Source organism: Syngnathus floridae, chromosome 2 (assembly GCF_059516105.1).
Source record: "Syngnathus floridae isolate MCC-2025c chromosome 2, RoL_Sflo_1.0, whole genome shotgun sequence".
Taxonomy (NCBI): domain Eukaryota; kingdom Metazoa; phylum Chordata; class Actinopteri; order Syngnathiformes; family Syngnathidae; genus Syngnathus; species Syngnathus floridae.
The window spans coordinates 2193311-2208181 of NC_142414.1; the positions used below are offsets into that span (position 1 = coordinate 2193311).

At 43.0% G+C, this 14871-nt stretch overlaps 1 protein-coding gene and 1 long non-coding RNA gene across 2 annotated transcripts in view; one reads left to right on the plus strand and one right to left on the minus strand.

Moving 5' to 3' along the window:
• Positions 1 to 14871, plus strand: part of LOC148401273 (uncharacterized) — a 115034-nt gene that overhangs the window by 25572 nt on the left and 74591 nt on the right. The window lies entirely within an intron of this gene.
• Positions 298 to 1665, minus strand: LOC148401274 (uncharacterized). The gene is made up of 4 exons (XR_015857084.1): positions 1227 to 1665; positions 1029 to 1106; positions 701 to 952; positions 298 to 624 (listed from the first exon to the last, which is right to left on the minus strand). It is a non-coding gene; the product is annotated as an uncharacterized LOC148401274 (long non-coding RNA).

Genomic DNA, 14871 nt, shown 5'->3' on the forward strand with positions numbered 1-14871 from the left:
GTTTAGCAACTGGATAGGAATGTCAGGACTGATACGCCCGTCGCTGTCATTAGCATGGTTGTTTAACTCTGCTATCATGTTTAGCAATTGTGACGGGATTTGTGTAGGACTCTGTCCACCTTCATTCGGGCTTCAGTTGTTCAATTCATCTATGACAGTCTGTAAATGAGTGAGAATAACAGGACTGTCTGGTCTCTCCCCCTCTGACAAAGCAACGGTCACATTGTTGAGCAAATCTGTTATTTGACTCATACACACATTGTTAACGTTTGATAAATCTAGCTGTGGTGTGTCACTTCTTTGGCTTCCCCCGTTAAATGATGACAAATCTATTTCAGAAATGTTTGCTAAGAAATCCGACTCCGTCGACGTAAGGTTTGAATGATCCATTATATTTTCTTTTACAAAACACAGCAGAAACAACACAAACCTATTTTGATTCGGCTAAATCTGTAAGAGCACGTATAATCTTAAAGCACTCTTGTAACCGTCTTTTGTAGATACAGTTACCCCGACACCTTAGAGGCCCCCTGCTGTTTGAGTGGTGGATGTTGTAGAAGGGGTGCCCCCTCCTCTTCCTCCTCCTCTTCCTCTCTCTCTGTGGCTCGGTGTCACGATGTTCACCTGTAAGTTAATCCTTTATAATACCGAAAATAGCAAGTATGATAACACATAAAGATAGAAAAAATATAAGGAATACCTCCAACTTTGTTTGTCGACTCTTGATGATGATGGTTTAAAGCTTCGTAAGTAGATAGAGCCTCAAGTAGTTCAGAATCCGTCGCTGCCTCCTGTCGGTTGGTGTGGGGTGCAGTCGGATTGGTTTCAACAGTAACACGTGACTCTGATACAGCTGGTCGCTCTGACTCTGTCGTTTCCACTGCTCCAATATGGCGGTCGAAAGCAGCTTGTGTCGGCCGAACGCTTTTTCTAGTGGCCGCGGCCACGAGATCTGATACAGACATAAAAAATAAAATCAGTAACTAATACCCTCTATAAGAACTATCTTAGATGCGCTATTGACTCACCGTAGTCTGATTGTGTTAGGTAAACGTCGCTAAAATCGTCGTCAAAAGATGCGTGGACATCGGCAAAAACGATGTTGTCTGCATATATTATATAAACAATACATCTTGTTTTATAAAAATAACTTATTATTATTATTTATTATTATTATTTGTTATTATTATTGTCATTATTGTGAGAAATGTAGTAAAATGACTTACCTTTAACCATTCTCGAAAACAACTTTTTGACACGCTTCGATTCTGTTCGTCAGAGTGATGGCTTGCCTTGTCTTGTCTTCTCCAAAATGATGCTCGTCCGCACCAAACTTTTAAATTCGGCGGGGATAAGACCACGCCTATGAGCTCACGTGTCGCGGTAAATCGGATAACTTTGGTCGTATGTTGATGACGCATCAAAGAGGTCTTTCTCATATCCTTGGCCCCAGTAATACCGACTCCGCTATTGTTTGTCAAATTACATTAGAGATAACTTGTGACTTGTAACAGTGTGATTTTCTCAACAAAAGCCCTTTGATCCTCTAAACCAATGTTTACCAAATTACATGCGTCTCTCGCTTTCAGATAACTTTGGCTGAGCTATTGATTCTCAAATTATATGCGACTCTCTTCCAGCCAACTTTGACACCTATAATGTTGCCTCCTGTCACAAACCCCCCACCCTATCACAAACACCCCCCTCCCCTTCGCCTTCTCAACAAAAAGGCTCCCCTTCAGTCTCACACGTACGGGCCGGATGCAAAGGTAGCTCAGAGGGCTGTTAGCAAAGCTAGCACAGGTGCTCCACCTGTCTTGATTCATAAAAATACATGCCCATACATATCCACATCTTAAAAATGGCGCCGGCAAACCAAAATGGCGACAGTCAAAGATGGCGCCGTCACGACTGGCGCCATCTTGATGCCACCAACCCGCTAAAGAATTTATGACCCCCAATAAAACACGTCATAAATCAACATCAATAGATCATAAAATTTTATGACTTCCTAACTCATTTGCATATGAATAGACATCAAAGCCTGCCGCCTTCTATTACTCTCTCTAGTGACGGACTTGTTTGCAAACAATTTGCAGGCCCCAGTCAAAGCAATGAGCTCAGCGGCCTGTGCTGACATATAGGATGGCAGCTCAGCAGCCTCCAAGACTTCGCCGGCAGTAACAATGGCATACCCAGTAAGGGGCACACCAGATTCATTTTTCTTAGAAGACCCATCAACAAAACCCACATGACCATCTGGCAGAGGCGTATCTTCCAAATCAGGCCGAGCCTTCGCAATCTGTTGGGCAGCATCGACACAATCATGGAATCCGCCGCCGTCAGGAAGGGGAATGAGAGTGGCAGGATTGAGTGTCGCACATCTTTCAATGGTCAGATGTGGCTGAGACAGCAACGTAGCCATGCAAGAAAGATGACGTGCAGGCGACAGAAAAGTCACTCACTCACTCACTCACTCACTCACTCACTCACTCACTCACTCACTCACTCACTCACTCACTCACTCACTCACTCACTCACTCACTCACTCTGACAATCAATTAATCAATCATCCAACCAATCAATCACACAGGTGTTAACTAATTTGTAATTATATTGCAAGCAATTCCTAATCCTACTTTACCTTTGTATAAGGCACAGGTGTCAAAATGCGCTTCATATTCATGTCATTACTCGAATTGCAAATTATCTTCCCTCTTAATAATGTTGTAAGTTTAAATATTAGACCAGTTCGCATTTGTCTGATTTGAAAGCGAGTTACTCGTCAGCTCGTTTTGCAACTCCCACAATATGAGGCGCTCACACACCTACTCGGGTATACCAGTCATACCAGCCCTCCAAAAGAAGCCATGACTACACCGCGGCCCGCGAACAAAGTAGTTTGACACCACTGGCACAAGGGATAGCCTTCTCATTAATCAATCGCGTATCTTAAATCATGCTTTTCCTCCTTTGAAGCGACCATGTACTTCAAACCCAAACGGCACCATTTTATAGGGAAAAAATTTGTCGAATTTATTCGTTGTCGACATAATACTGGTCGCAAATTTGCATGTAGAGCATTTTTGAGTTGTTGATCACAGACATAAGTTGAACACTCTTTCTGGTCTGTGTCTAAAGTCTTCAAACAACTTATCTTGTTTTTGTTTAGTTCGGCCAATGTCTGTGTAATTTGCTCTACGTTGGAATTTTATTTTTATCCTGCCCAACAGTTGGTCAATTTGTATTTGTAATGGCACCCCGTTATATCCCAATGGACGGCCCTGGAGATCAAAAGGACACCAGGTGCCTTTAACGCTTGCCGAATGTTTGGTTAAGGATGCCATGACAACCTGTTGTACTTCATCACCTCTCAAATTATAGGAAGCAATGAGTTGTTTAATTCGGGGTACAAAGACGGAAAGGATGGTTCGCTTTGCTGTGTCACAACATCTGTCTTTGTAATTTGATCATTTTTCTCATCTTCATTCATCACATTCTTAGCTGCGATTCTTAAGCGAGCTCGCGCTGACACTGTGTCATCATCTTCCTGTCAGTGCAACAGCAAGTTCTTTTTTATCTTTTCTTTGTCTTCCTTATCTTTCAATTTTCCTCCCATCTGGGAAAATGAGAATGTAATTTGCTTTTTTGCGTCTTGCAAAATTGCTATATCCTTACTGCACCGAGATAAACTGTTAAACATATCTTTAAACAAAAACAATCTATGCTCCTGCAGAGACTCTTCAAAATGGGACCCAAATGTCAGATCACAAATCAAACCTCCTCCTTCATTCTCACATTTTTTGATAGAACAGTCTACTTAGCTAGACACTGTCATATCATACTAAATAATGGCCTGCAAATTACATATAGCGTTGTTGCTGTGGTCCCTCAAAACATGTGACTAGAATTCGGACAATTACTAACCCCCATCAATTGATAAATTATCTCCTCACTAAAGTCCTAGCCTATTAACCTATCTGCATCAAGAAGACATTTGCAATGCAGGGGATTAGAGAATAATAATAACACCATTGATTTCTAATCATTAACCTAATTTTATCCAGTTCTACAATGTATGTTTTCTCTTACTCCCACATTTTTATGAGGGTTGGGCACTCCCCTCGTCGGATGAGTTTCTGCCCACAACCGTCATATTATTCTATAATTTCTAATTTTTACATTTAACAATGCAAATCTGATAAACCATTGTCTAGCACACCATTTTCGTGCACCAATTTAACGCAATTCCAACCTTTATAACGAACTGATACACAAAGACAAACATACACAGAAACAAACACACGGGCCCACAACATAGACATGACAATCTTCCCAGCTGATAACAAGGGTGGGGGGAGCAACTGAAGTGCGGAGAGCCTCGCCACCGCCACGTCGCATAATGCAACCACCTCTGTCCAAAATATGCATTTGTCAAGATATTTTATATTTTCGGTGTCGACCCCTTGCATTTTAATTCATGTCGGGGTAGCGGCTCTTGTTTGCTATTTGATTTTCCCATGGTTTATTTCTCTAAATTTCGGACTTGGCAATTCGAATGGCACCTACAGTGTCCTAAAGCCAATTTAATTCACAGAACAGTGGTTAAATGTCTCCTTTCCTCTACTCTCACAAAACCACTGTTTACATAAAGGAGAGCTCAAATGAGATCACTCTCAGTCAAACCATACACACACTCACACAATGCGCACTCTTATCTTCCCACAGACAAGCAGGGGAGTCCGCCCTCCCGTGGAACTTAACAAAATCTAAACTCTTCAACCTTCCTATTGTGTAAGAAAAACCCTATTTTTGCTTTTTCCCCAAAGCCGATATAAAACCTATCTTTTCACGGATAAAGAAGCCAAACCAGCTAAACCAGAGTTAAGAAAACACCACAGATGGCAGCAGAAAGCTAACACTAACACATTAGGAAGGTTAATTAGGAGGCCCACGACACCTCAGCGGAATTTAACTGCTCCAAATTACCTGTACTTCTCTAGAAAACAGATGGGTCCGCTTTCCCATGGAATTTAACTGACTTATCAGTCAGGGGACTCCAACATCCCAGCGGAATTTACTGTTTCTAATTGCACTTGATAGGGTCTAGAATTGTCAAGGTTTTAAGTGACCTCTTGTCACTGCACTTTCATTACTTCAACAGAATCAAGATCCGTACTCACAGTCTGCTGGGCCTTCTCTTCGGATGATCTCGTCAACCACGCCGGCGTCCAGCCAACTGATCGAGTCAGCCCCGTGAAAAGGGTTTCCTCAATATGCCTTGGCCAAGGACTTGTCCTGCGTTGAAAAGTCGGCCGGAACCAGAAATAGTCCTATTGAGATCCCGGAACGAGCCCCCAAAAATCTGTCAGGTTCAGATTCAGCAAAAGGATCAGCAGACAAAACCAGTGAGACAGAATGTTGAGTCTTTTCTCGCGAGGAGTGCAAACAGACTTACATCAATCCAAAATACACTAAAGGTCTTGTTTACACTCCTCTCTTTTTATTTAGGAATGCCCTACCTACAATGTGAGACTAGCCCCTGATAGGTGGGGGGGAAAGCGTGGGCTTTGTCTCATGAGTGAAGAAACGAGATTCTATGTGAAACTAGAAGTCGCGGACAGGATCCCATGAGAAACGAAAAGTGAATGTTATGGGAAACAAAGTAGTCATGTGAAAAGAGTGCATAGACAAAATGACATGTGCAGACATCAACAACTTTCTTGGATTCCCAGATGTGTAGAAGGTCAGGAAGCTCCAGACAGCATCGTTTGACTTGTTGTGGACTGGGTGATGTCTGCAAGAAGAAACAGCAAGCATTCTGCGCAATAACTTTATTAATAAGTACTCATTAGGGAACGCATGATAACATATATATACAATTTATCCAACACACTGTGTCGTGATGGATGGATGGATGGATGGATGGATGGATGGATGGATGGATGGATGGATGGATGGATGGATGGATGGATGGATGGATGGACTTTCCTCTCACATCCCAAAAACATGCTTGTAAGCCAATTGAGCTCCAAATTGCCCATAGGTGTAAATGTGTGTGCGGATGGTGAATTGTCTCTGTGTGCCCTGCGATTGCCTGGCAACCGGTTCAGGGTGTCCCCCGCCGACTGCCCGATGACTGCTGCGATAGGCTCCAGCAAGCACACGACCCCCGTGTGGACAAGGGCTATGGAAAATGGATGGATGGATAGATGGACGATACGCAAATGACAATATTAGACAAATTGAGTAAGTCATTTTGATACTATGTGAATTGGATAGAAGAGAGAATAAATCAGCCACTTATTGTGTCCGGCCACGCTCTTTGACCTGTGAGTGACTGTGAGGATGGGTGCTTCTGCGAACTTCCCCCTTTCCGAATCAAAAACGAGCTATCCGTAACACTGTACTAAAGCAGTCATAAAGATCAAACAGCTTCTTATAATAAACTTCTTATAATCTAAAATCTTTAAATTGGTCATGGAAATTCATCAAATCCCTTGCGCTAAGGGTTACATGCTCGTCATTTAGCTTCATACAGTCTTTATGTCATTCATTTAAATACTACTTGAAAATGTATTTTGTAATGTAATGTAATGTCCATGATCAAACCGCGTTAAAAAAATGAGATTTAGGTGTATATAACTTCAAAATTAATATATCTCAGCTGATCTTTCTATTGCTTGTTGGATTTTGTCCACAATTTAGGGAGCGCGCTATCTGCGCCTCACGGCAAAAGCCATTGCCAATCACCTGTTATCCAATTTACTCACTGCGTGCTCGTTTGATTTCTTCAGATTTAGGAAAATGCTAAGACACTGAAGCAGAAATTTGACTTACACAGGTTGGTTGAGTTCAATCACAATTCTTGTTCAGAAAGCTCTGTCTTCAGGAAAGTACAATACAGCGCTGGGCCTTTCAAGAGCGGAAAGTCTCCATTCAGAAAAGGCAACGTTCAAGGTTCTTTGGTTAGCTTATATCATCTGCACATGCCAGTGTGGGCCGAGTTTGATGGGTGATGAGTCTTTGGGGTGGGGCAAGTTCGCCATGGGAGTGGGTGCTGGTTATGGGCGATGTGTGTGTGGGGGGGCTGTTGTCTTCCATCCCGTCTTTCGGCCTTGGCGATCATCTTTGGCCGAGTCCTTGGCTGGCTCCCTCTGGCACCTGCTGGTTTTATATCCACGTGACCTTCCTGTGAACATTCTTCTCCAATCTTGGACATACACTGTCGTACCTCATTCTTTCAATTTTGTCATTTTGTACGAAATTATGTTTGCTTTTGGCTGTGACATCATTAATCTATTGCTGTTCCCTGACTATGTAAAATTTGTTCTTTTGATAATTCATGTCTTTGCTTATTCTTAGTTTAATCATGCTTCCAACCGTATCTTTTCTTTGTTAGGCAAAATATTTCCCTCTGTGCAGAGCGTTCAGTAGTAATCAAAAACTGGCGTCTAGCATTAGTCAAAACATAAGATACAATCAAGTACTGAACGGTCAAGACGACTCTGGCCGTGTCCATGATTTAGAGAAAAACATCAGGCATGCATTACACAGTTCCTGAAGGGTCATTAAGCTATTTAGGCAATATATCAAAAGACATTTGTTATTTCAAAGCGCTCAGAAATACATATCAGATCATGAAGTTATAAAACCTTTGTCATTACCACCTATCAAAAATGTCTAGTTATGTCTTCTTTATTGATTTCGTGTGTAGGTATAATTATAAGCTTAAAGTATTTCTTTTATTGATTTAATATGTGAATATATTTTTCTGCTTATGTACTTTATTCAATGAGGTTAGAGCATATCTGTTTTTGTAGCTAGGCAGGACTTTTTGTATTTCGACCCCATTCCTTCATGCTAACAAGAGCTTACACATACTTTTTGTAAACTCTTAACACAGACTCACACCTACAAAACATCCATCCATTTTCAAAACCACTTATCCCATTGAGGGTCACGGGAGCGCTGGAGCCTGTCTCAGCTGACATGGGGTGAAAGGCAGACTACACCCTGAACTGGTTGTCAGCCAGTCTCAGGACACATAACAAGCAATCATATGCACACTGCCCACACCCCCTACACCATCAGTGACTTCCCACAAAACACAATTGGCCAAATGGATCATTTCCTTCTCTTCTTACTTCAAATTGAGTGTAAAGCAGGAAATGTGTTTGTAGTTTTAGCAGAATTGGTTGAGGAGGTCGGTGCATATGTTAAATGTCGTGGTCTTTGTGTCTCAAGTACTGGTAGTAGTGTGTAATTGAGAAAAACTGTAACGTAATGGTCAATGGGGAGTGGTGGGTTGTGTTTGGTAATCCACCATGAGCGTGGTGCGAGCGCGGCTCTCACGCGTCCAAAGCTATTTGGCTTGCTAGATTGATGTGTGTGTACTTATAACATGTTTGATAAAATATCGTGTAGAACATAATTCACTGGGTGTGAGTTTGTGTTTCTCAAGTATGGGTAAGTGCTTGTTAGTGACTGAAAAAACTGTAAGCGGACTCATTGCTGCTATTTTGTTCTGACTATGGAATTAGTTTGAGGTATTTATGTTCCAAATGGCTTACATTAATTGCATTGAGGTCAACAATAGAATCTGTTATTGCACACGTTAGTGTTACAAAATAGTGATAAATAGTCCTCGCGGCAAACAATGGATGGGTTAACTTGCATCCTTTTATTTAGAACAAGTTACAGAGGACATACTGTAGATACATTTACAACAGCTAACTCATTGAATTCTTTTCACTTCCTCCAGGGATTCCAAAAAGGGTGGGTACTCTGAGCTGCTGTTTGGTGCATAGACACAAACAACAGTCAGGACCCGTTGCCCCACCCAAAGGCGGAGGGAGGCTACCCTCACGTTCACCGGGATGAACCCCAATGTGGAGGTGCCCAGCTGGGGGTTAATAAGCATACCCACACCTGCTCGACGCCTCTCACCGTGGGCAACTCCAGAGTGGAAGAGAGTCCAGCCCCTCTTGAGAGGGCTTGTACCAGAACCCAAACTGTGTTTGGAGGCAAGTCCGACTATATCTAGTCGGATTTTTTCTGCCTCGCACACCAGCTCGGGCTCCTTTCCAGCCAGAGACGTGACATTCCATGTCCCAAGAGCCAGCTTCTGCAGCCGGGGATCGGACCGTCAAGGTCCCTGCCTTTGGCCGCCGCCCAGCTCGCTTTGCACCCGACCTCTTTGGCCCCTCCCACAGGTGGTGAGCCCATGGGAAGGGGACCCAAGTTTCCTTTTCGGGCTGTGCCCGGCCGGGCCCCATGGGCGAAGGCACGGCCACCAGACGCTCGCCTTCGAGCCCCACCTCCAGGCCTGGCTCCAGAGGGGGGCCCCGGTGACCCGTGTCCAGGCGAGGGAAAACTAAGTCCAATTTTCTTAATCGTCATAAGGGGTTTTGTGAGCCGTGCTTTGTCTGGCCCCTCACTTAGGACCTTTTTGCCATGGGTGACCCTACCAGGGGCCTGAAGCCCCAGACAACATGGCTCCTAGGATCATTAGGGCACGCAAACCCCTCCACCACGATAAGGTGACGACTCATGGAGGGGAAAAATGTGAAGTGTTACTTCTATTTACACAAAACAGTACCACCATAAATAAATAAAATGGGAGAAAAGAAAGTGACTCATCCCCATCTTCCTCCTATTTTTCTTCCTACACACTGGCAATGTTCTCACTCACTTATACAATATTTTTATCCACTGTTTCTTTACACTATCACATGATGATCTTCTGGCTGTTATCCACTATAAGTTCATCAAAGCATGGTACAATTCAGACCTGAAGACATCAAGTTGTGTACCTAATTTAAAACCTTTGTAGAAGCCATTTCGTGTTGATGAGGATAATATTGCCAGTGCCCCCTTTTGTCATCTTCCATATACAAGGTAATAGTCTGCTAACCAACTAACATTTAAACATGACTCTCATTAAAGTGAAAAAGTAAGTTGTGTAATAAAACAAAGAAAAAGACTTACCCTGCCTACTTCGGACTTGAGTCTCTTCATATGGAGATGAAGATTGAATGAATGAATGAATGAATGAATGAATGAATGAATGAATGAATGAATGAATCTATTCTTTTACTAAATTCAACTGAGCGGCCAGGGCAGTAACACGTCTTAAATTATCTGTTCTACATTTGTTATTAGACTGATTTCACTGTTCCTCCAGGTATTCAGACTTCTTCACACATTCCAAAAACACATCCAAAAACCAAAAGTAAATTGTGCGCTGATGTGAGTGTGACAGTCTGTCTATTATGTGTCCTGCCCCACTGCAATCGGCTCTGATAGGCTCCGGTTCACCTGTAATCCCAATGAGGACAAACGATGTGGAAAACAGATCCATGGATAGTATGGTAATATATTGTGACGATATCGTGAGAGAAGTAAGAGGGCAAGATATTTGAGAGCCAACCAGAAACAAATGAATGAAAGCCAAAGCGTGAATGAAGCACCACTTGAATCAATTTGTTACCGTCAACGTGCTTGTGTGTGCCTGAGGCATTCATAGTGAGCATAAGAGTGAGGCAGGGTGAAAATGTGCTTCCGACCTACATCGTGTGAGTCTCATTACTTTCGTATTTTTGGGTTTGTTGACTGCACTTGTGTGCTACTGTGGCAACAGCAGCATCGCAGAGACTCCGATAGATGTGTCAAAGTATTCTCTGTAGATTCCTACAAATATATACGTTCTGTTCATTTTACTGTCGCAATGTGATTATGAAAATGTGAGAATACAAGTACAGCAAGTGACATGCAGTCGACTCATTTAGAATTAGGGTTGTGCAGCAGATAGAAGCTAATGCAAAAAAGACACATACAGTAGAACCCCGGATCTCGACGCTAATTCATTCCAGAAGGAGCGTCAGGAAGTCAAGCTGTCGTGTTCCAAAGAAATTTGTCTAATTTTGTCTAAAACAGTAAATATCCACAAAAATCAATGAAAATACAGTACAGTAAAAACTTGGAGCACAGCCTTACGCGGTTCGTATGCGGCACTTAACACAAGTTGGACATTTAAAAAACAAAAAATAGCTCAAATTAAACATGACAAAATAACACTATTTAAACACAAAACGTACTTACTCATGGCATAAGAGCCAAAGTCACGGAAATAATGTCCCTAAAGCGAATCAATGTGAACAAAAGGATGACTATTGTTTACAAATACAGTGATGTATGGAAGTGCACAGAGGCACCCGTACCTACTGTGTCATTGCGCATGTTGAGCTAGTGTATTGCATCTCGTGGATATTCATTACTGAAAAGGCCCCTCATTGAAGCTTGCTCTTAAAAGGATCCGTCCTCCAGCCTCTTAAATACAAAATATAGTAGCTCTCTTTTTACACGGTTGTTATCGCTTGAACTCAACACTTCAGCGTGATCTTGTTTGTGGTCTCGCCGGTGCAGCTTTCAGGACCCCACCGCACACGACCACAGTCAGGTATCACAATGGTTTAAAATCCGCTCAACAACGACGGCAAGTCACGTCCGTTTCCGAAGCTTTGTCCGACAACCGAGGCAAAGATACCTTTTTACTCCTGTGGAGCGATATACTGTCACGGAACGGAGCAGGGCGACCAAATGCTTGGACAAAGGTTTATTGAAGGGTAAGGGGTAATGGAGAACAGGATAACAGGGACCAACACGGGCAACAGACGGGTAGCCAATCGGACAGCAACCGGGCAAGATGACGGGAGCATAACCAGATGTGAACTCAGAGTAAACTGAGTAAATGTAGACAGCGTAAACAGACGATCCGACCGTGCAAAGCACGACTGTTGCTTGTCCACTTTGTTAAACAAAATCCTCCACTAGTACACAAAGCTGTGAGGTCTTTGTATAGTTTGACTGCTTGAGCTTCACTGGCAACCGATGTTAAACAGTCGTCGACAGAAGTTCCTCATGATTGGTGCACATCTTCCGGTGATGACTTGCTGCGGTTCTCCTCAGCTGTTATTCGAAGTGTGTAGTTCGCATAATGAGGAGAAGAAGTCGCACCAACAATGTGGAGTGTTATCTCCCTCCCCCACCCCTATGCATCAACAGCGAGATTGTGGAGAGGGTCCACAACATCAGATTCCTGGGAGTCCAGATCTCTGATGACTTCTCCTGGACACGCAACACCTCAGCTGTCATCAAGAAGGCTCAGCAGTGTCTACACTTTTTAAGAGTCCTCAGGAAGAGTAGTATGGATCGGAAGCTTCTGCTCGCCTTCTACCATTCCTCCATTAAGAGCCTGCTGACGTACTGCCTCACCACCTGGTACGGGAGCTGCACTGCTGCAGATAGAGGGAGGCTACAGAGGACAGTGTAACGTGTCCTCCAGTCCTTTAGCTGTCAACGCTCTCTGTCGTTTGCCATGACACGCGTCACTCGGAACGTCTTGGTTTTCATCTACCATTATCCACAAGGTTTTACTCAGTTACTCCACTCCACAGCCTCATTTCAGGTGAGCCCAACAGTCTTCGGTTTTGGCTTATCACAAGTGACTGCAAGCTTACGGGCTTCTTCACCTCCAATGGCAGTACAAAATAGCTGCACAAGCCCCTTCAATTAGGACACCTGCCAAATGTACCCTCCTACCAACTTAATTAGCTAAACTCAACACACTGCAAGTCCCTTAGCTGCATTAAAATTCGTTTTCCAAACGTTTCTGTTGCTAGGAATCTTCTTACTCCCACAAAACAGTTTTTTGACTTAATGTAGTGGCAAAATTTCTTTCATGGGTTCCATTAATTAAACCACTTCGTCATGCGGGCAGTTTAAGGTTTTGTGACTCGTATCCTTATTCAATACATTTCCGTCATGACTTCTGTGTACTGACGGACCAGTTGAGTTTCCTTTTGTTTGTTTGTTCCTTGGTTTTGTTAATTCATGTCCACGATCGCCTCACGCTGCTCGTTGTGTGCGTACCCACCATGGGCGCTTGTGTGCGTGTCGTAGTTGGCGTACGTGGCTGCTTTTCGGCCAAGGTTTGACAGAGGATCGTTCGCTGAAATTTACTTTATAAGTGTCATGTCGATACAACACATAAGAACAGGGGTGGGCAATTAATTTTTACAAGGGGCCACATGAAAAACCTGAGTTGTGTCAGAGTGCCACACTTACGATAACTTAAACCTGCTCAATTTTCTTCCATTGTAAAATGCACTAAATTATTCATTTTAAATAGTTGGTACTGGTAATTAGAAGAATACAATTATTCTGTTTATATTTATATTAAGCTATGTGAAATTATTAATCAGTACAATTTATTCTTAACTTCTTTAACTTTTCCTCAAATGACAAAGCCGCTCCATCTCTGGGTGTGAAGTTTGATAAAAAGTCCTTGTTGGGCTCGCAGTTTTGCTAGCAATGCATCAGCCTCTGATGCGCCCTGTTTATCAGACAGATGTATTTTTTCTCATGCTTGGTCGTGTAGTGGCGACTCAAATTATATTCTTTAAACACAGTGATCTGTGTACCACAAATCAGGCACATGGCTTTACCTTTCATTTCTGTAAAGAAATACTTGGTGAGTCCATGTCTTGTTGAAAACACGGCGCTCCTTGTCAACTTTTCTTTTCTTCGCGTTAGCACACATTTTGAGGGCAGCATTACTTCGCGCTGTTCACCTACACGCACATCTCACATGCACGCACGCTACACGGAAGTGCGACGCCTTTCAAAATAAAAGCGAAACAGTTGTATTGTACGCACGACACAATTTTTATTTTATTTTTTTTAAATTACGATTGGCCTCACGCGGGCCGGACAGGGACGCACAAAGGGCCGGATGTGGCCCACGGGCCGTAATTTGCCCAGGTTTGCATAAGAAGGTTCAAATAACAGCAAATTCACTCGATCATACACTATTGATCTCATAAGGCACCAGATACGGACAAGGTAAAAAAAACTATATGCCTTCGTTGCTGTCCCTGTGCTCTTCCGGGGCGTCTTTTATTCTAAATCACCATCAAAACCTACCGTATTTTCCGCACCATAAGGCGCTTCGGGTTAAAAGGCGCAAGTTTAATTGTGGGGTCTATTTTGTATTTAATCCACACATTATAGGGCACATGCATGCCATGACCTACGGTAAACAAAAAAACGTCCCGAGAGCAAGACAGTGAGTTCAGTTGTACTTTATTCTACTGTTTAACCATGTACTCGACTGTACTCAGATTATTATTGATTGATATTCATACCTAAATCCGTCTGAGTCCTCATTTTCTGTATCCAAATTAAACAGTTGGGCAAGTTCACCGTTAAACATGCCAAGTTCCCTCTCGTCATTGTCTCGTTGTTGTCAAGTTGCTCTTCTGCAATGATCCTGGCTTTCCAGAAAGCTCTAAATGTGCCTCGTAAGCATGTCTCTTTGTCTATGCCATTTTAGAGGGTTCTAATGCTGATTTTGTTGCACAAACAATAGTATGTATTTATTTATCAGTGGCGGCGGAGGTACGTACGCTACGTGTTACGTGAAGTCCTCTGGTTTACCACCTCGATCTACGTAAAACGTAATGTCCTCTGATTGGTTCATCGGGTCACATATTCCGCTTGTCTATTGCGTCTCTATGATTTCCCGGATTGACCGGATGTGAATGAACGCTGGCGCGACTTGCTGCCGCTGTTCACCGGTCATTTTTAACGTTTTGCTTCTATTTTCTGCAAAGTCTGCAGCAGACCACTAAATTTTGATGAATGTGGTACTGTTGGCTTTCATTCTGGGTCAACTCCCAAGCAGACCTGTCTGTCTTTAGCGTGTCTTTGACCGCCCAGGTGCTATCTGTGTGCGAGTGTCTTTGCGTTACACTTACCTGGTCACTGCTTCCCCGGTCCCGTGCATCATGCCAATCTACAAACCGGATT